Consider the following 25,259-nt stretch of genomic DNA (forward strand, 5'->3'; position numbering starts at 1 on the left):
TGGTCAACATTCTCGAGCCAATGAATAGATCCCGTCACTCCTCCTACAGTATGCAAGTTTTATAGCGACGAGCTATAGGACCAGTTACAGTTGTAAAGTGTTTGTTTTCAAGCCCTGGTCTTAGCGTTTAGCAGGATCTCCTCTCTGTTGGTGTGGAGTCCACTTAACTGATCTGCTTAGGCAAAACTTTCGGCGTCTGTGGTATCCGAGATTACCTAATGTCAATTGACGACGGCGTGCTTGGGCCAGCTGGTACAATGACCACAACCTGCAAGTTAACTTCGTCAAGAATCTTTGGTGCACTTGACGCCTTGCACCATTAGAAAAAAGCGGAGTGGCTACTTGTTGGAGCACACTGCAAGCCTCCACTCACAATGGTACCGTCGAACAATCCATCGCCTATCTGGTTCACAGTGAAAGGCTATGTAGGGAACGACTAAGACATCCTATGTACGCAAATATCAGTACACAATTGTCAACTATTTTCGACACTATAAAGTCTGAACATTTTATGCGTGATTACATACACTGACAAGGCAAAACATCTTGACAACCTCCTTAATAGCTTATTGGGCCATCTTCATAATGCAGTATATCACCTTGCCTGCTTATCATCGATTCTACAGTTAGTTGGTAGATCTGTGGAGGTATTTGCCACCAGGTTTCTACGCACAAGTCATGTAATTCCCATAAATAACTGGCCGCTTGTTTGTGTATGCGGTGATGGCGCTAGATAGCAAACCAAATGCGAACCATTGGATTCACGTCAGGGAAATTTTCTGGCCAAGATATTAACGTGACTTCATTATCACGCTCCTTGTACCACTACAGCACATTTCTGGCTTCGAGACACAGGCGATCTTTCTGCTGAAAGATAACATCGTCGTCAGGGAAGTCATCAAGCACCTCGAAGGGGCTGAGGTGGTCAGCAGCTGACGTGGTGTCCTCGATTACTAACACAGGTCCCGAGCAAGCCCAGGTGAATGTCTATCATAGCATAATACCGCTCCCACCAGCCTGCGTCCGTGGCGCTCTGCACAATTCGAGACCCAGCCCGCCTCAGTGACGACGTTTGTGGCGACGATCTGGTGTCGCAAAACCGTGATTCATCCAACGATTTGACACGTTTCCAGTGATACACGGTCCAGTCTCAATGGTCCCGAGCACACTACAATCGTAATTGACGATTTCGTTGGGCCAACGTGCCAACATCCGGAGATCGCCTGCTGCGAAGCCCCTTGTTCAATCATGTGCGCTGGATGATTTGCTCCGAAACACATGTTCTTTCACCAGCACTGTGCACTTCCACCAGAGGTGCCACAGGTCGCCATCTGTCCTACGTCACAGAGTAGACAAGGGTCGAATCTCCATGTTCTGTGAAGAGTCGTGGACGTCCAACCATTTAGCATCTAGTATTACTTTCACTGTCCTGCTTCTTTCCGTAGATGCTCACGACAGCAGCACGTGAACAGTCGACCAGCTTCGCCGTTTTCGAGATACTCGTTTCTCTGCGTAATTATAATTTTCCCTTTGGTGAAGTCGCTTATCTCAGTGGATTTCTCAATTTGCAGCGCGTATCTTCGCTAGGGTAATCCCCCATCCGTCTCTGCTCGCCTTACATACTTTTGTTATCAGGTCACGTGCCTGCAACGCCGCCATAACGTACCCATCTTACATTGGGCAGTGGTCATAATACTTTGGCTCATCAATGTACGTTTTATGGTCGTTAGCAACCAAGCACTCCGCAGCCATGAAAGTAAGCGCTTTATTTCATAAGCGCGAGGTCTGGTGACCGATTGTCTTTTCCCGTACTCTTTTCTTTATTTTATTCCCATGTAATACTAACAACAGATATGCGTGTACGCCAACGAAATTGGGTGGTCACCGATAAACGCATACGAATACGAATTCAATAAAATTTGAAAAAAGCCATGCACGTGCGAAGGTATGTCATTCATTGCTAGTGCTGTATGCCACGATAGTTACTGTTTCTTACGTTTCTATGATCAGTATCATTCTGAGTCATACAGTGCTCCATAGAGGACGTAATTGCTACACGTGAAGATTATGCTGATTGGACTGAAATTCCTTGTATATTCATTTCTTTCCAATCTCATTATGAAAATTTTATCTCCTTTTTCAGTAGAGATTATGAACTTGAACAGGATCCATGGACCACGCACTGTTCGAACTCAGCGTTTAAGCTCAGCTGCGGGCTTTTCGAGTACTAGCGATCATACAAAATAAATAAATATGCGTAAAATTTTCCATTTTATCGAAAGCTGTTGAGAGTTGCATCTTCCTGTTTAAATATGTTGAAGCCGTATTCGTGTCCAACGCACCGTGTCATTATGAATAAAATAATGAGGAAGTACGTACGTTCCCCTCGTCAGCTACACGCCAGTGTCTGCTACTTGGTCCGTTGTTGTGGAAGTTTCATGTGCTTTTTGCAAGGTACCCGACTCCAGATCCAACGCCCGGGTTCCCGGGTTCGATTCCCGGCGGGGTCAGGGATTTTCTCTGCTTCGTAATGACTGGGTGTTGTGTGCTGTCCTTAGGTTAGTTAGGTTTAAGTAGTTCTAAGTTCTAGGGGACTGATGACCATAGATGTTAAGTCTCATAGTGCTCAGAGCCGACTCCAGATATCCACTGCATGCAGTTCCCTTTCTAAGTGCTCGGATCGAGACCGGCTGAAAGGGACTTACTTTCACTGACAGCCACAGTTCTTGTGGGATCTGAAACTACGCTTCTTATAGCGTGTGACAGAGTTGCGAGTAGCACACCATTCCTTGTAGAGACGTCAGGCAAACGATACATACCGAGGGAGGTTGCGCAGTGGTTGGCACACTGGACTCGCATTCTGGAGGACGACGGTTCAAATCCGCGTCCGGTCACCCTGGCTTAGGTTTTCCATGATTTCCCTAATTCGCTTTAGGCAAATTCTGGGATGGTTCCGTTTAAAGTGCACTGCCGAGTTCCTTCCCCATCCTTCCCTAATCCGATGGGACCGATGAGGCCGCTGTTTGGTCCCCTCCCCCGAACCAACCAACAAAGCGCATAGTGTCACCAACGACGGTGTGGTCAGTGGCACGTTCTAACACGTTCGCTCCTTCACACCACTATCATGACTACATCGCGTGCGTCAGGTCTCATGACGGCTGGTATTAGTTCTAAAATATCTGCTGTGCTACAAATCGACCAGTGCACTCTTAACAGGGTGATTAGCAGTTTTTCCGGTGAGTTTTCTCCCAGTAATTACATAGGGATGTAAGTAACGTTAATTATTTCAGCCTGAGCACTCTCTTTAAAAATGTTATGAGTCAGGGTCCTGCTACCGTGTAAACTGGTCATTGAGTGCTACTTATGAGCGAGTGGCAGTCATGAGAAGCTCAATAAAAGTGAGCGCTGCAAGAAATTGTGGAACGCGTACACAGAATGCGTGCGTGGCGTGCGCAGCTTGACAACATGCAAAGGCCATAAAGCGTAAAAGCACCTGACGATAAACTTCTCGCTCTGGAAGTTTAATGCTGCAGTTAAAAAGATGCTCAATTTTTTTTTTTTTTTTGGCATCAGTTCTGAGTGTCATTTGCCCTATCGAGTGTCACAGCATTTACTGTGGCACTTTAGGCTAAATAGATAGGAGCACGTTGACTGACTGACTAGGGACTGATACATGGCACAGTGTGGACTACATATCAGTTTATCTGCCGTGACAAAATATCAAAATAAAAGTAGTTATTTATACCCATTACCAACGTGAATCAACCGCAACACAGTGAACTTAAAGCGCGGACGCACCGAGGTCATATAAGTAGTGACATCCGGATAGAAGATGAAAACCCAGGGGATTTCCGTGGGTATTTTTTTAAGGTACTGTAAATCGTATGTCGTACAAAACTCAGAACCAAGCAAGTATTTAAGATGCTGGTAAACGCATTTAAATACATCGTTAGAATAATTTCATTAAAACACCTAATAGGGATTTAAGCAAATTGTTTTCATAATATCCATTTCCTTATTAAAACTAACTTATAGGGTATATGGCATGAATTCCACACTTCTTGGACATCGCTGTGTTGGTAAGTTAAACTTTTGTAGCTCTATGTTTAATACTTTCTGCCAAAAAAGGCCATTTATTCTAAATAATGCTGTTCTAGGATACTATCCCTCAAAGGCTTTATTTGCATTGTAAACAGAAGTTAGATTTCGTAAACCATAGAACCTTTCATCATTAAACGGCATTAGAAAAACTGAATCAAAGAATCGTTCTAATACTTAGGCTGAGCTCGTTCTAAATCATTACTGTTATTAGTTCTTGCTGAGCAGCACACTCCACATGCTGCGCGCAAAACATCTTAGATCCTTTAGTCCTCTGTGTTGTAAATTAATCTCCACTTAATAATTCTATGAACTTCAGTAACTTTTCTTCACTAAAACTGTTATATCTTCAGATACACAAAAGTATATGTTGTTGAGTCCTAGTTATCATTTTTACCTGCACCATATAATTTAATGTTTTATTCCCGTTTTTGAGCTTCCCAACTGGTCTTCAATAACCTGTGTAGCTAAGTCATCGAAGAAAGAAATGTCAGTATACCACTCCGGTATCGTAACTAACTCTTATTTATATTCTAATAATTAACCGAATCATTGAATTATCAATTTAAGCTTGTCTTATCTTTCATTGGAAATTACTTCATCCTCTTTCTACTACTGTTGCTTTAAAGACTGTTAGAAAACAATTTCAAGAGGAGCTTCATTTTTTTAAAGGTAACATATCCAAGGAAAATACTAGTTGGTGCTAGTACCCGAAATGCTGTGCATCCCAGACTATAACAACAACAATGTCAGCAACTGCAAACTCTCCGTCTGTAGCTGAAGATCTTTTATATTTGTTACTGTATAATATGATGAGGTATGTTTGTCGTTCAGGAGACAGTGTCGTAACTGCTGAGGAAGAGAAACAGTAGCTCTGTGAATCGAGTCTGTGCCTGCGTTGGAATTTGTATGTGCTACATTTATCATGTATGAGTATCGTTAGGACTATCGATCGTGGTCTGAAGGAAATAATTTTAGCGACGAAATCATAACGTTGTAATATTCAATAATTCATGCATCTAGGTTACCCAGAAATTAAAATCATATGCTCCACGTAAAGTAGGACATGTTTATTTTCCTCATACATAAATAAACGTAGTCATGTTTATTCACAAATATACACTGTGAGTCACCAGTGTTATCAGCATTATACATTTCTGGACAATTCTTCAGTAAAACATTTCCGCGAATGTCACCGTGTTGTAATATTGCTCAAACGAGTAAAACAACGGCTGCGGAAAGTTACATGCGCTGTTTTCATCCAGACGAACTGCAAGGCGTTCCTCACTAAATAGCTTATCATATTCTCCCTACACTATAACTCTCAAGAAATTGGGTATCGTTTCGTTATTCCAAATGGAGTCGTAGTAAGTTTTGCTCCTAATACTGTAGATCTGAATCTTTCACTCTGGCGTTCCAATTTCCAAAATCAGATAAGTAATTTGGGCTAAACAACAGTATTTTTAACTTAGTGTTTATTTTAATAGCTCTCTAATACGGTGAATGCTTGTAATATTAAAAGCTAATAATAAACGCAAAAAAAACAGGTTTCGTCTGAAAACGTAGAAACGGAATCATGTGCCGTCGATCTATTTACTCTCTCTCCTATTCACAGCGTTATTTCGACTTGGTCCAAAATCACATAAATAGTTTAGAGGCGATACAGTTAGTACTTACTACGGGAAACAGTAAGTACATTTATTGCTACCGCCACCTCTGCACACTGGATATTAAGTTACATTACACCCCGCTGAAGAAAATATGATATTACACATCGCATATTTACAGTTCAATAAAAAGACTTCAGCTTATTGCACGTTTGTGTAACTATTAATGTATTATCTCTGTTATGCTGCAAACGTACGAAAGAGAAAATGTTAAATAGAATAAATATTGTGTTTCGATACGTATTCCGAAAGTTACGCGGTTTCAAAAATTACCTGGAATAATCTGTGTAATTCGACCGGTTTTCTTCCTCAGGCCTGTGAGTAACTTCTTCCGCTGTCACAAGTGACAGTACATTTGGTCTTGTGGGCACTTCGCTTATTTTTCTCTGTAGTGGTAGGTAAACAGCACGCATTTTCTCTGCATAGACACATTGTTATGTTTAACATGCGTCGTCTCGAAACATCTAGGATAGTTAATACTCAGGATGCTTAATATTTTACGTGTGACTAGGATGTTATATTGTTTGCTCTGAATAAGACGCTGTGATGCCCACAGGGTTGGGAGAGAAAGTCATTCCACCGCATGCGCTCTTTGAAGGGCGCGCAGATCAATTTGGACCGAGCCTCTGTCCTACCGACTTCCAGCGGACAGAGGCTCAATGAAGACAAAGGGCGCGAAATAAAGCACGGAGACCGTTATATAGGGGGTCCTCATATTTGTCCGTAATGATATGCATTGTGGTGGACGTAATGTAGATGAAATAAATTTAACAATGAAGGGGGACGTTAACTGTTCACCATTAATATCGGAAAGCCATGAAGGCGGCTTGCTTGGGTATATAAGTGATTAGCATTTCAGCACAATCGCGTATTCTTTATACAGGGTGAACTCTAATAAACTGACGAACTGGAAACGGAGGGAAAAAGGACCTACAAAAATGTGTCTGGAAACGCATGGTGGCCTCGATAGACTAAAGTGCCTCCGACCAGGTGCCGTGTGTTCCTTGTGTGATTACGCAGCGTACTGTAAGCGGCAGAATGGTCCGGTATTCATTTCGGGAACAAGCCGAGATGGTGTTTGTGTACGGCCAGGCAGATGGAATCGGATGAGAGGCAGCACGGCTATACCAAAGCACGTACTCTCTCAGACACCAACCACATCACATAACATTTCAAGCCTTTTTAGCGCATTTATGCGGTCGTGGGTCCTTTCAGACAGACGAACGTGCAGGGAGGCGGCAGACTGTACGTACACCACATCCGGAGGACCATGTTCCACAGCATATTGAGACGAACCCTATTACCAGCACCAGACAAGTGGCCCGCCAACGTGGTGTAAGTCAATGTACTATTATGTATATCCCGCATGGCAACTGCTACTATCTCTGTCACCTGCAGTCCCTTAGAGACCACTTCGAACATTTATTGAGACGTGGAAGCAATGCACCTCTGCACTGTTTTCCAGGACGTTTTGTTGTCGTTGCATGCACAGCGTTCATTGCGGGAGACATGAACATGGGACTTCTTTTAAATTTTTTCGTGACAGGAATCCGTTCCTGCAGTTTGTCGGTTTTATTAATGTTCACTCTATATAAGGAAAAGTATCACAGTCTCTTTATCATTCACAAATCGCTCTGGAATGTTGGATCTTTGTGAAAAGATAGTATTGGTTCAAATAGCTCTGAGCTCTATGGGACTCAACATCTGAGGTCATCAGCACCCTACAACTTAGAACTACTAAAACCTACCTAACCTAAGGACATCACACTCATCCATGCCCGAGGCAGGATTCGTACCCGCGACCATAGCAGTCGCCCGGTTCCAGACTGAAGCGCCTACAACCGCTCGGCCACAGCGGCCGGCCAAAGATAGTATTATGACTCATGTAAGGACAACGGAAAATGTTGAAATTCGACTGTAGCAAGATCAGAACTGGCTTATCTTTCCGTGGTATTGTTACTCGCATTGGTCGAGGTATACCAACTGTCATCCAAATGTGGAATCCATGGGCTCAGGAGAGTCATATCAAGTGCTATTCGGGATTCCAAAGGCCCTACGGGACAGGAGTCTCTTGGCCTTTTAGAATCGTGCGGCCACGTATCTTCAATAAGAACATTTGCTTGTTTGCGTCAAGACAGGTACCTGCATAGAGAGTGCGAGGGTGTCTGGAGCACTACGGATTGTCAGCACGGTGACCATTGTTTTGTCTTTCGTCGACGTGATAGCAGGGAGTGGCATTCCGAAGGCGGTGTACGCAGCGACGCAGAAGAAGGCTCCGAGGACAACGAACGTTGGCATATTGCTTTCGCCGTCATCACAAGCGTCCAGCGCATGAGTGGTACTACGGGGTTTCACCGATTTGCTGCAGAATTCTCCAACATGTTCATGGTTGGAAAAGAAATTTCCTCCAGATTTTCCAGTTTCAGTTGCACATTTTTAATTAGATTTCATGTTTCGATCACTCTGGTTCATGTTCAGGTCTAAGTAGTTGCTTCAGAAACCCTTCTTGTCTACTCATAACCACATACCAGAGTCACCGGATGTCGTTGAGCTTACATATGCTCGTCGTTATCAAAACTGCAAATCACTTCCTGACACTGCAAGTCTACCTCCGTCTTCTAGGAACGCTAGGGCCCGTCACATACACGAAGTACAACACTATGGCGCGGAAGATTAAGCAGGTCCACACGCTTCTCACAGAGAGCGCAGGGGTGCCTCTCACAGACAGCATCCCTGAGTGCCCCTGAGAGCTAGCACACCAAAAATAATCTCGTCTCGGCTTTTCGCAAGACCAATATGCCTCTTTTTACTGTAAATTGATCTATATTTATTACAATACAAAGTCAAATCACCGATAAAAATTTTCATTTTCGCACTCACCATGACCTTGCGCCACACATAAACAGCTTCATCTTCATCCAACTTATCATGAGGCAACAGTACTCTCATACGCGGTTTTGAGTAAACAAGACAGTGTCGAGGCGCCACTACTTAGATCTGAACATGATCCGGAGGGATAGGAACATGTAATCTATTTAAAAATGTGCAGAACAATACAAGAGAGCTGTTTTAAATATCCCTACAGTTTCTGAATCTCTCAAGACTATAATTGCGACTATAGGGGAAGCTTCCCATCGCAAATCAGCATTGATTTAGAGAGTATTTCTCTTTCGAATCTCATTTTGTGCTATTCTCTTGCTAATGGATTTGTGACCGAAGGTTTGGTCAACACGCGCGACCGATGTTATCGGAGGGAGGGGGTCATTGTGTTACCTCACTACTGTAATGTCAGAACATGTTCTATAACTCTGTATCAGATGGGCGTCGTAAATATGCGAAGGAAGTGCTTTCTTAGTATATATGCGAAGGAAGTGCTGTCTTACACTTGTGCTGACCTTGCTGTAGACTGATGTGAGCAGTAGTTTATTCCAAGTAGTGGGCTCAGTTTTGCGGTTTACATTGTTAATAAGGATGCTAACTGGCCCAGAAATACTGTATAGAAAATGACAGCGCTTTAGTGATATCATCATACTTCTGTCAAAGTCATGACAAAGTTGGATGATCAGGCAACAGTATTTTATTATCGAACCGTTGCACGTTCAAGTAACAATAATTTATTGTCGAACTGTTGTGCGTTATCTCAGATTAACAAAATAAAATAGTGCAGAATGTTCGAAACTCTGATAAAATAGAAGTAAGTTATAGGAAAGGACTGTTAACATACAGTATGTACAGGAACCATCTACGTCTCCATGGATACTTAGCAAATCACACTTAAGTGCCTGGCAGAGGGTTCATCGAACCACCTTCACAATAATTCTCAAGTACCCCAATCTCGAACAACACCTATATCTTTCCGTGCGAGCTCTGATTTCCCTAATTTTATTAAGATTATCGTTTCTCCCTGTGTAGGTCGGCGTCAACAAAATGTTTGCACTTTCGGAGGAGCGAGCGGATGATTGAAACTTCGTGAGAAGATCGCGCCACAGCGAGAAACTCCCTTGTTTTAATGATGTCCAACCCAGAGCCCGTATCTTTTTCGTGGCACTCTCTTCCCCATTTTCTGGATAACACAAAGCGTGCTGCTCTTCTTTGAACGTTCTCTATGTACTTCGTTATCCTATCAAGTAAGTATCCCAGGCCGCGCAGTAGTACTATAAGAAGAGGACCGCCAAACGTAGTGTAGGCAGTCTCTTTAGTAGATCTGTTCCATCTTCTACGAGTAACTGTTCTGGCAATAAAACGCAGTCTTTGGTAGCGTTCCCCACAACATTTTCTATGTGTTCTTTCCAATTTGTAATTCCTAGGTATTTAGTTGAATTTACGGCTTTTATATTTGACTGGTTTATCGTTTAACCGAAGTTTAAAGGATTCATTTTAGCGCTCATATGGACGACGTCAAACCTTTCATTATTAAAGATCGATTTCCAAATTTTGTACTATACGGGTATCGTTACTAAATCGTTTTGCTGTTTGTTTTGATCTTCTGATGACTTTACCAGACCATAAATGAAAGCATCATCCGCAAACAACCTAAGACAGCTGCTCAGATTTGCTCTTAAATCGTTTATGTAGGTAAGGAACAGCAGAGGGCCTGTGACACTACCTTGGGGAACGTGAGAAATCACTTCTCTTTTACTCGATGACTTTCTCTGAGCTACTACGAACTGAGACCTCTCTAACCGGAAATGACGAATCCAGTCACATAACTGAGATAACACACCATAAGCAGGCAACTTGATTCCAAGCAGCTTTTGAGGTACAGTGCCAAAAACCTAAAAATGCGGAATAAATTTGAAATACTTTGATAGAAGTCAACATTTCGCGTTAGTAAATAGCTAGTTGTGTTTCACAAGAAAGTTGTTTTCTAAAACCGTGTTGGCTGTGTGTCAATCATTCGTTCTCTTAGAGGTAATTCGTTATGTTCGTACCCAATGTACGTTCCAAAACCCTGTTCCATAATGAAGTAAATCATATTGCCCTGTAATTTAGTGTATTATTCCTACTGCCTTTCTTAAATATTACTGCGACCTGTGCTACTTTCCAGTCTGTTGTATATGATTATTAAGTATGTAGCAATTCAATCAGCATACTCTGAGAGGAATCTAATTGGTATACAGTCTGGACCGGAAGACGTGCTTTTATTAAGTGATTTAAGTTGCTTCACTACTCCGAGGACTTGCTTCTAAGTTACTAATGTTGGCAGCTGTCCTCGATTTGAAGTCCTTGTTGACGGAATTTCGGAAAGCTGTTTTTGTAACTCTGCTTTAGCAGCACATTCATCGACAGTATTTCCGCTGTTATCGCTCAGAGAAGGCATTGACTGTGTCTCGCAGCTAGCACATTTTACATATGACCAGAATCTCTGTAGATCTTCTGCCAGGTTTCGAAACAAAGTTTCGTTACGGATACTATTATAAGCATCTCGCGTCGAAGTCCGCACTAAACTTTCAACTTCTGCAAAGGATCGACAATCTTGGGGATTTTGGGTCCGTTTAAATTTGGCATGCGTTTTTTCGTTGTTTCTGCAACAGTGTTTCGATTCGTTTTGTGTACCAAGGGGGATAACTTCCGTCGTTTGTTAATTTATTTGGTATAAATATTCCAATTGCCGTCGATACGTTTCTTTAAATTCAAGCCACATTTGGTCTGTACTTAATGGTGCATTGTTTATTTGGAAGAGTGGAGACTGTCTTTCAGGAAGGCACGAAGTGAATTTTCATCTTTTTTCTTGAATAGGTATACTTTTCGTTTATTTTTGGAGCATTGACAACCCTGCGTTCACTAATCCCTGTATCCGTTTTAATGCTCGTTATTACCCCAGGATCATTTGTTGCTAAGAGGTCAAGTCTGTTTTCGCACCCGTATACTATTCCAGTGTGCTCATGAACTTACAGCAGGAAATAATTTCAGAGAAGGCGTTCAGCACAATTTCGGACGATTTTTTATGCCTACCTCCGGATTCCTACGTGTACTTTCGCCAAAATACCAAGGTTAATTTGAAGTCACCACCAACTATAATTGTATGAGTCGGGTACGTGTCTGACGATGGACGCAAGTTTTCTTTTAACCTTCCAGTAACTACCATACGAAATGGCAGGTCGATAAAAGGAGCCGTTAATTTATTCCGGTTGCCAAGAATGACCTCTACCCATACAAACTTACAGGAACTACCTGCTTCAACTTTGCTACAAGGTAAACTACTTCTAACAGCAAGAACCACACCTTTCTGAACGCCGTTTGGTCCTTCGCAAAAATGGAGACTTAACTTATCTCCGGCGTTAGCCAGTTCTCATTGCCTGTAATCATTTAACCATCAGTGCTTCTATTAGCGCTTGGAGCTCTGGTACTTTCTCAACACAGCTACGACTATTTATTGCTCTTACACCAAGAGGGATCAATAATAATGGAAGATCAAGAACGAGTTACTCTTATTAAATTGGACTTAAGACAACGATAGTCTTTCTTTCCCCTACTCAGTCTGTACATCTGATAAGGAGATCAAACAGCAGTCGAATTCTTGTAATTTGTTATACTGATCGTATGTCAAGTTCAGAAATCAAAGATCGTTCACTTATAGCAGTTTGATGCAACTCTCGAAAACTCTTCTTTAAATCGACGTTGATATTTTCTGACCGTCTTTAATACCATGAACGAACATCAGGTTTTTGTCGACGGGTAGGGTATCTCTGTTGTAGAACACTCGCTTGCAACATAGGGCAAATTTTTAAGCAAAGGTGAATGTTCTACGAGCATGCATAATGATGGAAAAAAATCTGGAGCACTTGAAACTGGTAATCTCTGGATCGATGGTTCGAGCTTCGCGTCAGTGAATATCCTTTTCTTTTTTTTTCGTTCATTTCACATTCCTACGTAATTTAAATATAAAATTCATCAAATATATGCCAAATTACACCCATATAACTGTCATTTTTATGAAAAATGCACGTCTTCTTATACTTAATTACATACCCCACACATAAATCCAGTTTTCATTAAAAACGGAAACCCTGCAATCGGGCCCTACCATCTCACAGTCAACCGACCTCCGTGGTCATTCAGCATCGGATGGGGGAGGGGCGCAGCGAACACCCGTCCGTTGTCGATGTTTTCACCTTGGAGCCGCTACCTCTCAGTCCAGTAGTTTTTCAGTTGTTACCAAGAGGCTGAGTGCATCCTGGTCCAGTCCTCCTACTATCTACATCTCAATCTACATGATTACTCTGCAATTCACATTTAAGTGCTTGGCAGAGGGTTCATCGAACCACAATCATACTATCTCTCTACCATTCCACTCCCGAACAGCGCGCGGGAAAAACGAACACCAAAATCATTCTGTTCGAGCTCTGATTTCTCTTATTTTATTTTGATGATCATTCCTACCTATGTAGTTTTGGCTCAACAAAATATTTTCGCATTCGGAAGAGAAAGTTAGTGACTGAAATTTCGTAAATAGATATCGCCGCGACGAAAAACGTCTTTGCTTTAATGACTTCCATCCCAACTCACGTATCATATCTGCCACACTCTCTCCCATATTACGTGATAATGCAAAACGAGCTGCCCTTGTTTGCACCCTTTCGATGTCCTCCGTCAATCCCACCTGGTAAGGATCCCACACCGCGCAGCAATATTCTAACTGAGGACGAACGAGTGTAGTTTAAGCTGTCTCATTAGTAGAATTGTTGCATCTTCTAAGTGTCCTGCCAATGAAACGCAACCTTTGGCTCGCCTTCCCCACAATGTTATCTATGTGGTATTTCCAACTGAAGTTGTTCGTAATCTTAACACCCAGGTACTTAGTTGAATTGTACTATTTATCGAGTAATCGAATTCCAACGGATATCTTTCGGAATTCATGTGGATCACCTCACACTTTTCGTTATTTAGCGTCAACTGCCACCTACCACACCATACAGCAATATTTTCAAAATCGCTTTGCAACTGATACTGGTCTTCGGATGACCTTAATAGACGGCAAGTTACAGCATCATCTCCGAACAACCTAAGAGAACTGCTCAGATTGTCACCCAGGTCATTTACATAGATCAGGAACAGCAGAGATCCCAGGACGCTTCCCTGGGGAACACCTGATATCACTTCAGTTTTACTCGATAATTTGCGTCTATTACTACGAACTGCGACCTTCCTGACAGAAAATCACGAATCCAGTCACACAACTGAGACTATACCCCATAGGCCCGCAGCTTGATTAGAAGTCGCTTGTGAGGAACGGTGTCAAAAGCGTTCCGGAAATCTAGAAATACGGAATCAACTTGATATTCCCTGTCGATAGCGGCCATTACTTCGTGCGAATAAAGACCTATCTGCGTTGCACAAGAACGATGTTTTCTGAAACCATGCTGATTACGTATCAATAGATCGTTCCCTTCGAGGTGATTCATAATGTTTGAAAACAGTATATGCTCCAAAACCCTACTGCAAACCGACGTCAATTATATAGGTCTGTAGTTCCATGGATTACCCTACTACACTTCTTAAACACTGGTGCGACCTGCGCAATTTTCCAATCTGTAGGTACAGATCTATCGGTGAGCGAGCAGTTGTATATGATTGCTAAGTAGGGAGCTATTGTATCAGCGTAATCTGAAAGGAACCTAATCGGTATACAATCTGGGCCTGAAGACTTGCCCGTATCAAGCGATTTGAGTTGCTTCTCAACCCCTAAGGTATCTACTTTTAAGAAACTCATGCTAGCAGCTGTTCGTGTTTCAAATTCTGGAATATTCCATTCGTTTTCCCTGGTGAAGGAATTTCGGAAAACTGTGTTCAGTAACTCCGCTTTAGCGGCACAGTCGTCGGTAACAGTACCATCGGCACTGCGCAGCGAAGGTATTGCTGCGTCTTGCCGCTTGTGTGCTTTACATACGACCAGAATTTCTTCGGATTTTCTACCAAATTTCGAGACAATGTTTCGTTGTGGAACCTATTAAAGGCATCTCACATTGAAGTCCGTGACAAATTTCGCGCGTCTGTAAATTTTAACCAATCTTCTGGATTTCGCGTTCTTCTGAACTTCGCATGCTTTTTCCGTTGCCTCTGCAACAGCGTTCGGACCTGTTTTGTGTACCATGGGGGATCAGTTCCATCTCTTACCAATTTATGAGGTATGAATCTCTCAATTACTGTTTCTACTGTATCTTTGAATTTGAGCCACATCTCGTCTACATTTGCATAGTCAGTTCGGAAGGAATGGAGATTGTCTCTTAGGAAGGCTTCTAGTGACACTTTATCCGCTTTTTAAATAAAATTATTTTGGGTTTGTTTCTGGTGGATTTGGAAGAAACGGTATTGAGCCTAGCTACAACGACCTTGTGATCACTAACCCTGTATCAGTCATGATGCTCTGGATTGTTTGTGGCTAAGAGGTCAAGTGTGTTTTCGCAACAATTTACAATTCTTGTGGGTTCGTGGACTAACTGCTCGAAATAATTTTCGGAGAAAGCATTTAGGACTAAGATGTTTTCTGCCTACCACCGGTTTTGAACAAGTATTTTTGCCAACATATCGAGGGAAGGTTGAAGTCCCCACCAACTATAACCGTATGAATGGGGTATTTATTTGTTACGAGACTCAGATTTTCTCTGAACTGTTCAGCAACTATATCATCGGAGTCTGGGGGTCGGTAGAAGTAGCCAATTATTGGAGGAGGAGGAGATTACTGTTTAACGTCCCGTCGACAACGAGGTCATTAGAGACGGAGCGCAAGCTCGGGTGAGGGAAGGATGGGGAAGGAAATCGGCCGTGCCCTTTCAAAGGAACCATCCCGGCATTTGCCTGAAGCAATTTAGGGAAATAACGGAAAACCTGAATCAGGATGGCCGGAGACGGGGTTGAACCGAAGTCCTCCCGAATGCGAGCCAATTATTAACTTAGTTCGGTTGTTAAGTATAACCTCCAACCATACCAATTCGCACAGAATACCTACTTAGACTTCACTACAAGATAAACCGCTACTGACAGACACAAACACACCACCACCAATTCTGCCTAATCTATCTTTCCTGAACACCGTCTGAGACTTCGTAAAAATTTCTGCAGAACTTATTTCAGGCTTTAGCCAGCTTTCTGTACCTATAACGATTTCAGCTTCTGTGCTTTCTATTAGCGCTTGAAGCTCAGGAACTTTCCCAGCACAACTACTACAATTTACAACTACAATTCCCACTGTTCCTTGATCTAAGCATGTCCTGTATTTGCCATGCACCCTTTGGGATTGCAGTCCACCCCGTACTTTCCCGAGACCTTCTAACGTAAAAAACCGCCCAGTCCACGCCACACAGCCTCCGCTACCCGTGTAGCCGCCAGCTGAGTCTAGTGAACTCCTGGCCTATTCAGCGGAACCCGAAACCCCACCACCCTATGGCGCAAGTCAAGGAATCTGCAGCCAACACGGTCGCAAAACCGTCTAAGCCTCTGATTCAGACAGTCCAACCGGCTCTGCACCAAAGGCCTACAGTCGGATCTGTCAGCGATGCTGCAGATGGTGAGCTCTGCATCTCGTAAGCAAGACCGGCAGCCTTCACCAAATCTGATAGCCGCTGGAATCCAGAGAGAATTTCCTCAGATCCAAAGGACATACGTCATTAGTGCCGACATGTGCCGCCACCTGCAGCTGCCTGCACCCTGTGTTCTTCATGGCATCCGGAAGGACCCTTTCCACATCAGGAATGACTCCACCCGGAATGCATACGGAGTGCACACTGGATTTCTTCCCCTCCTTAGCCACCATATCCGTAAGGGGCCCCATTACGCGCCTAACATTGAAGCTCCCAACTACCAATAAGCCCACCTTCTGCGATTACCCGGACCTTGAAGGCTGAGTATCATCCTCTGAAACAGGGCAGGCAGCTGCATATGCCTCAGCTAGGGACAGTACCTGAAACCTGTTTGTCAGACGCACCGGGGAGGCTTTCTGATCAGCCTCTGGGAACGTCTTTCGCTGCCTGCCAGGACCTCCCAATCAACCACAGGCGCGGGCTCAACCTCACTGCGGGCAGCAACCGGGGCCACCACATCGGCAGACCAATCTGGGGACAGACGGGACGAGCCTGACATCCTCGTGATACCCAATTCCGGCTCCCCACAGTGGTGCCCATTTGCAACAGCCTCAAGCTGCGCGACAGAAGTCAGGGCCGCTTGCAGCTGTGAGCGAAGGGATGCCAACTCAGCCCTCATCCGAACACAGCAATCACAGTCCCTGTCCATTCTAATCGATGTTGAACAACAGTTACTGAAACACGTGTCCGTGCCTAGATAACGAAAGGGAAACACGCAAAGAATGTATGAACTAACCTGTACAAATGCCTAACGACTGCGCTACAATCTGCCTGAATTTACGATTATAGGAACTAAAACTCGAAATTACACCTCCTATACGAAACTCACACGCAATTTAGGTAAGAATCTACGAAGTAAACACAGGAAAGAAGCTATATACGTATCTTTGTGCGCTGCCGATGTGCACCAACTGGGAGCTCAGGCCACACTGGTCTCTGAGAGCCTACTAGACAGAACCAGGAGCGAAACCCGCGTCCCCTGCATGAGGCTCTGTTGCACTGACCAGACGGCTACGGAGTTCGGCAGTTTTCATTGCAAATAAAATTTTTAAATTATTAATCTTATGTATGCGATTGTTAAAGTGGTATAAATTTTAAAAAATGCTAAATATTTTTTTTATCCGTATGTCTTTTACCTTTCACAGAAATGCTCGTGGAATATTCACATGTCTTTAAAAATTTGCCACAGTCGAGAATCGAACGAAGGACGAGCAGGTGGTATCCCAGCAATCCACCGAAACATGCCATCCATCGAGGAAACGAATTCGCCTTAGGGTATTAAGGACGCCTGAAACTTTTCAAAATCGATTTTCTCGAGAATTTTTGAGAGTCGCATTGACTTGTTTTGCAAGACTGATATTTTATTTCGGAACTTCACGTAGCATAATTACATAAAAAGAATTACAAAAATGTGTTTGCCATGTGATGTCCTTGCAAAGATGCAACGAGGAAAATGGAAGAAGTGTGTAAGAGTGCGATAAAAAGCGCTGGGAGAGAGGAGATCGATGATACGTTTTTCTCCTGACATTTCTATCCCCAGAGTTACAGGACCTGCCGAAACGGAATGAGCATATTAGTGTATACAGAATATGAACTGAGAGTAAATCGAAGCAAGACAAAAATATTAAGACGTAGCAGAAATGAGATTAGCTACAAACTTAGCATCATTGTTGGTGAGAGCGAAATGGACGATGTGAAGAAATTCTGCTACCTTGGAAGCAACATACATATGACGGGTGCAACAAGAAACAAGGAGGACATCAGAAGCTAACTAGCACTTGCACAGAAGGCATTCCTGGCCAAACAGAGTCTGCTAGTATCAAACGTAGGCCAGAATTTGAGTTATAGTTTCCGGAAATGTTTGTACGGAGCACAGCATTCTGTGGAAGCGAATCGTGGACCACGGGGAAACTGGAAAAGGAAGAGAATCAAAGCGTTTCATATTTCGTACTGTAGAAGCGTTTTGTAAATTAGGTGAATTGATCAGACAAGGACTGTGTATGTTCTCTGCAGAATCAGTGAAGAAATGAACATAAGGAGAACACTGACAAGAAGCCGGGACAGGATAGTACGACACGTGTAAGGCCATAAGGGAACGACTTCCAAGACCGTAGAGAGAGCTGCAGAGGGTAAAAATTGGAGGTCAGAGAGAGACTGAAATACTTTCAGCGACTGACTGTGAACATGAGGTGTAAAATGCTGCTCTAAAGTGGAGAGGTGGCAAAAGGGCGATTTGTTACTAGCTGCATCAAACAAATCAGAAGACGGCTACCTCGGCAAAACCAGTCTATTTGCGTATTATGGCAACGTGAGTATTACAGCGTGAGTGAACGAGAACAGGGAATAGTGGTCTGAGGGAACTAAGGCAGGTAAATGGTTCTTTTGAGAGGGCACGGCCGATTTCCTTCCTCACCCATCAATCAATTCCAGTTTCTGGTCCATCCCGCTGTCTCTGTCAGCGGGATGTTAAAACCCTAAACTCCCTTTTTTTAAGGCCTTGGGCTACACTCATATTCTTTGCGCCCACGTTAGGCTAAATAAACGTAGCATGGGTCTTAAATGCCTTGCATCTCCGTCTATATTTATTTACGATATTTTAATCGTAGATTCTTGAAACATAATCAAGATTAGTGAAGGAACTGAATAACATTGCGTGTATTCATTATAGGTGCGAGCAAACAATGAAAACCAAATTCAATCAAAATAACAAAATGTGTTATTATTGCGTAAGAACGGAGCAGAGATGAATTGCAGATTAAACATGTATTTTAGCAAAGACAATTAAAAACGATGTAACATACGGATAGCAAGACTTGAGCCACAAATAAATGAAATTTATTCTCGATATTAACAGCACTTCGAACAAAGACAAGAGTGTCAAACCAAAGATAACAGAAACCCTCATTTAGAAACTTGTCTTAAAGGCAGTGTGCAACAAATTTATGTAGTGTACGCCTTCTATGGAATTAGTAAAGTGTTAGGTTACAGTGTAACTAACAATAGAAATGTAACTCTATATACATCCACTGCGTGCCTTAAAACCTTCTATGTTTCAAGGGATAGATCAGTTACACAGACGCTAATGAAAGTAGCTGCCCACACGAAATGAAGGCAAAGTGATGTGTATGAAGCGATTAATTTTTATTGGCATTACAACATTACTTCTCAGTTAAGGATAAAATGGGATATTACGATTCAATCTCCGACGATAACATCATTAGATGGAAGTTAGTACAGGCAGGCGAAGAATAATAAAGAAAGTCGGTCACGGTCTTCTCATGTAAGGTATTCGCTTTAAGCATTCAAAGAGAGGAATTTTAAATATTGAAGTTATGGCCCATGCGGGCTCAGTAATATATGAAATTTGTTAACCTAATGTCCAGGTCGCTATCCATTCTTTCTAAACCGCGACCTGTTTCATGTGCAGCTCGCTGTCATTTTCAGACCTAATGATATCAAAGATGAATCATTGGAAAAGGATCACTATGTTAAAATACTGCACGGGATAAAATACACAACATACCATACAGTCATTGCCGCAGTAACTCGTCAGGTCCCTAAATCGCAAATTGCTGTCCTGAATGCTGTTGAATACTTTCGAATTAATGTACATTTGTACAACGTTGCGTTCACATGTTTTCGCGCTGATTTGAGTACAAGGTGGAATTTGTAACGACGGTTAGCACTTCATAGCAACTTTCATAACGGCTTGGTATCTTCTACCTTTATTGCCTTTTGATATTTGTGGTTTTATTTAGAACGCCTTTACAATATTTTTTGAAACTTGCTTTAGTTGTTGCCGCACCAATTAGGCTTGTATGACATGCTATTGCGACTTCATTCACTTGTGGGTGGTTTCGCGAAATTAGTTTCAAATGTAGATGTAAGCCGAGGTGATAATAGATACGCAAGAGTTTAACATTTTTGTCTAGGATAACTGAAATTAAATTAAAATGCCCGACCACTCCTCTCTTGCTTCTGTGGCAAATGGTGGAAATCATTAGAGCTCTTCAAATATTCCCAACTGGCCATTTTATTTTGTGTAGTTTTTAACCCATTCACCGTTTTCTCATTATTTTCTATTGTCCGTTATCAGAATGTTCGAAGATGACTGAGGTGCGGTTGAAACCTGTCGCATTATGTAAAGGAAGGTGGATCAATCTAAACATTCTGGGCCCTCCTTCGATTACCTACATCAGCTGCGGTTGTGACGGTATAAACCTACTGAAACCGTTGATATCTACCATCCTATCTGCGTTTTAGATGTTACGATAACTGAATTCGGTCGCAACCAGTCATTACAAAGAAAAATACGTAATGTTTCATATGCTTCGTTCATAAAACCGTAAAACAGGAACACTGCTTTACCTTTGTGACAAGAGGCTGTATTTCTATAAATAGTAATTATCTGAACATCTCGTGCTTTTTTTCTTCTCTTCGGAGAATATGGGACGTGGTGCTCAACGTATCGAGTGGAGACAAGCAAAAGCGCCAACCGTGACCCTGAGTTATTGCTGTGCCGTCCCAAGAGCAGCGGCAAGCACTGACGACCGGATTTTATTGCACTCGCTCGCTTTCCCTGCGCTACCAGCTGAATACCCCTGTGTAACACTGCTACGCTACCTCCCGACCCAAATCAGACTCAGTTTTTACGTCTGTTCGTGTCACCAAATGTGGATATGTCCCAACTGCAGTGTTTTCATTTCGCGAATCTGTATACGGACAATGTGTGTGTGTGCACACCCGTTCAGGGATTAGGACGAAATGAATGGCGATCGTAGAAAAAAATGAAACTAAGAGAAAGCGGAAAATAAAAACTGATATATGCGGCATATAAATTCATTCCAAATTAATAGAATCCCGCTGATGCCGTACAGCGATGCTAATTTCAATTTTTTCTTTACCTCTGTTCAATTAAAATTATTCAGAAAATGAATTTAATTATACTGATTTGTCGTTAGTAATGTACTGTCACTTCCATAATATCTTATTTATGGCGTACATTCTTAACAGGAACAGAGTCTATCTTTAGGGCTGATTTTAGCCTTGTATTCCCATTGTTCGATCGCCTTATTGATGTTACTTGCGCAAGGCTCGGCAATCACTCCTGGAGGCTTCTTGGAAGAATGTATTTCTAGGGTAATTATGACGAGTTTTATATTTGCATCACATTACTAAAGATCTCTGTAAACGGCCGTAATATGCCGAGAGTGCCAATAAATCTAAACGTTTCAGTTGATAATTTTTTGTAATAAAATCAGAGGGTAATATGTAAGACTATTACTTTTGTTCCAGTCTCAGCTCAAGATCTTTAATGGTCCACTCTTTTCAGCCATGCTTTAAAATAAGCCACTTTACAATTACTTTTCTTCAAAAAATTAAAGCAGAAATCAACATAAATATTTTTATCACTCTTCATTAATTTTCGAATAATGTTTCTCTGACTTTTTAAAGAAAGTCAACCATAATTAGACCCCCCCCCCCCCCAATCCGAGGAGTTAAAGATGCTTTTTCCAGAATGAGGTGTCCATGACGGCAGCCCAGCATTCTTCCAATGAAAAGAAAACTAACAATGTGCTTAATCCACAGAATATTTAACGTGGAATAGTAGCACAGTGTATGGAAAATTGAGAAAATAGCAAAATGTCGGACGTTTGAAACAAAGATGTAGTTTTGTCATGTGTTTTTGGTCGTCTTACTTTGTACTGGTTACAGCAAAGTAACGCGACCAACGACATATGACAAAACTACATCTATGTTCCAAATGTCTGACAGTTCGTTATTTTTTTTCAAATTTCAGCAAACTGTGCTATTAATTCAATCTCCGATAGATTATTTATTTCAGATAATGTTTGCAGAATGCAGGGCGTCCGCCATGGACACACCTTAGTTTGGACAGAGCAGCTCTAACTCCTGGGACGAGGGGGCTTAAGGCAATCCACTTACAAAAAAGGAAAACTTTGCCCAACGACCAATAAATTATTTGCCAATAGATTTATTTTGATTACTCCGTTAGTTTTTCCAAGCAAAATAGTAAATCAGCTTATTTTATACAGTGGCTAAGGAGAATGTGTCCTTAAATTCGTTAAAATTTACTTCTGCAGAGGAAAAATATTATGAGCTTATAATAATGAAACTATAAAAAGCACATGATGGCATTAATTTCGCCTCTCAGGAAAGAGACGAGAATTAAATGACTAGTTTAGTGGCACAGTTTTTAAGCTCATTCGTATACTTGTCTTTAACTAACTTAGTATAAAGTATAGAAAAAGTAGAGGAATGCTGAGTGTTAAGTAAGGGGAAAATTATTAAAAGAAGTGAGACGGGATGAATGCGAACCCCCTGCTATTTTGTCCGTATAACATATTTGTTTCCCATGAAAGTACGTAAAAAAGGATAAAACACAGTATACCTACAGCTTTAAAATTAGTTAAAAGAGACAAGTATGTAAAGATCCTATGGAAATAAAACAGTGTAGTTTTGAATTTGTTAAGGAAAGTGTCAAGCAGTCAAATGGTGTTGCAAATATTCAGTGGTTTGTTAACAATTCTGTTAGTGAATTTCATTTAACGGCCCTCTAGGCGAGGTGTTGTTATGTAACAGTGATACAAATAACTAAGAGAGATCCCTATGGAACGTGTCCAACAAAAAGTATACACTGCATGAGTTCCACTCCTCTATCAAATTCTTACCAGGTGCGTCAGTCAGTGGACACAGAAGGAATAAAGCGGATTAATGTCTCGTTCACGACCGAGTCGGCGCACATGCTTGGATCGGCGAAGGATGAAAAAATGATCCGGTAGCACTTTCCGAAAGGATCAATCTCTGCAATTGTCCTAAGAGATTTAGGGGACTTACGGTATACCTAAATCTGGATGGCCACACAAGGATTTGAACCACCATCCTCCTATAATACGAGTACCGTGTCTAACTGCTGTACCACCTCACTTGGCACAGACATGATGGCCAGCACAGGGTTCATCACCTGCAGTTACATTTTCAACTTTCTTAATATTATCTTCCTTTATGTTATCATATATTACCGTATATTATCATATATTTCTTAATATTATCATTAATATGTATGTATTTTTTGTAGTATCTCTTATTTTCATTAATATTACGTTGGCTTTCTTTATGAACGTTTTTCAATATGATAGTCTTACAGCTCCGTTTTATTCCTTCACATAAATTTAAGTCATTTAACAAAATTTTTAATTAATTTTCAGTGTAGCGTGTTGTGATCTCCGTAACATTTTCTTTTATTCTCGTTGTCCTCCTGATACACATACCGCTTTTGTTTTATTCTTGCATATATGTTTCTAATTGTACCTATGTTTTGTTTAATTACACAGAAAAAAACAAACATGAAGTGCAAATAGCCCGGCGATAATGACAGCGATAGTCCATAACCGATAATCTAGTGCAACAGAGCCATCAGTACAGCTGGCTCCAGCTACTGTAGCAAAAAGCATATTCTATGTCTGAATGAGCAAATGCGCTGTGAAAGTGAGAAGAGATAAACCCTTCACCTACAGTCCTGTTCTAGATCACACACACACATCACGTTCAATGGCTAAGTCACTGGACAGGTGGCCACTAAAGAGCTCAAGAATCTGGGCTTCATGATCTGCATTGGCATTGTGCAAGAGTGGTGCCTAACTCTCCGTTCAGCCATTCTCGTTTCCGTGTTCTTCATTTCAGTTACCTGTAACCGATTCCTTTTCCCTTGTTGTCCTTCTCTAATTATCCCAGCGTCGTCCTCCTCCTTGTCTACCGAGGCACGACTATTATTCAAATTTTTTACGAGTTGATAAAATGAAAATTATTGCTATGTCACACAAGTATGAAAACATAATTTTCACTTGTTGGCATTATTTCCAATCCGCATATAATGTCAGTCGCTATATATACACGCATACATTATCAGCATATGGTGCACGACAGAGGATACAATATACTACTGCTAGCCATTCCCTTTCCTGTTCCACTCGCAAATGGAGTGAGAAGAAAACGCCTGTCTGTATGCTTCCGTGCGAATCCTCATTTCTTTCATCTTGTCTTTGCGGACCTCAGTCGACGTGTATGTTGACGCTTGTAGGATCGTTCCACAGTCCGTCTCAAATGCCGTTTCTCTAAAGATTCTCAACAGCGTTTCGTGAAAAGAACGCCATCTTCATTCTAGTACATGTACTATGTTCAAAGTTGTGAATACGGTCAACCATCACCTGTAAAATGGAATGACGGCAATGAAAATTTTGAGCCAGACCGGGACTCGAACCCGGATTTCCCACTTATCGCGAGCGTTCGCCTTACACTTAAGTTATACGAGCACGACCTAACGGCCGGACCCAAGCTTCCATACGTCGTCAACGATAGATCAGCAACCTGCACTCGTACATTCATTACGTGTATTCTCGTATAGGAGACACTTTCAACTGAAAAGTGGTTTGCCCGTTATCGACGGATGAATACGATACTGCAGTGCCTCTGTTGTTCAGAATGCATGCATATCTGAAGAACGTTTGCATCGTATTACAGAACGAAACAGGCACTACAATATCCTATTTTCCGCTGGCACCTGTGGGGATACATACATTATGAATGTAAGAATACAGGTTGTTGACATGTTTGACGACTTATGGATGATTGAGTATGGCCGTAAGTTCTGGTAGCAGAGCCAAAAGGTATGGCGACCGCTCGCGGTAAGCGGGAAATCCGGGCTCGAGTCCCAGCCCGCACAGGTTTCCGCTTTAGTCATTTCACTACACGGCTGACTGTTGTCCATTTTCGCAACAACGAGTACATTTGATGCACATCATAACGGCCGTAGCCGCCGCAGTGCCTGTTCCTTCGTATATGAACGCATACCCGAAGGAACTTTGTATCATATTTCTGATCAATATCAGATTAA

At 42.0% G+C, this 25,259-nt stretch overlaps 1 protein-coding gene across 1 annotated transcript in view; it reads right to left on the bottom strand.

Annotated features, from left to right (window-relative positions):
* Window positions 1–25,259, bottom strand: part of LOC126474581 (neuropeptide F receptor-like) — a 438,149-nt gene that overhangs the window by 406,883 nt on the left and 6,007 nt on the right. The window lies entirely within an intron of this gene.

Source organism: Schistocerca serialis, chromosome 4 (assembly GCF_023864345.2).
Source record: "Schistocerca serialis cubense isolate TAMUIC-IGC-003099 chromosome 4, iqSchSeri2.2, whole genome shotgun sequence".
NCBI lineage: Eukaryota > Metazoa > Arthropoda > Insecta > Orthoptera > Acrididae > Schistocerca > Schistocerca serialis.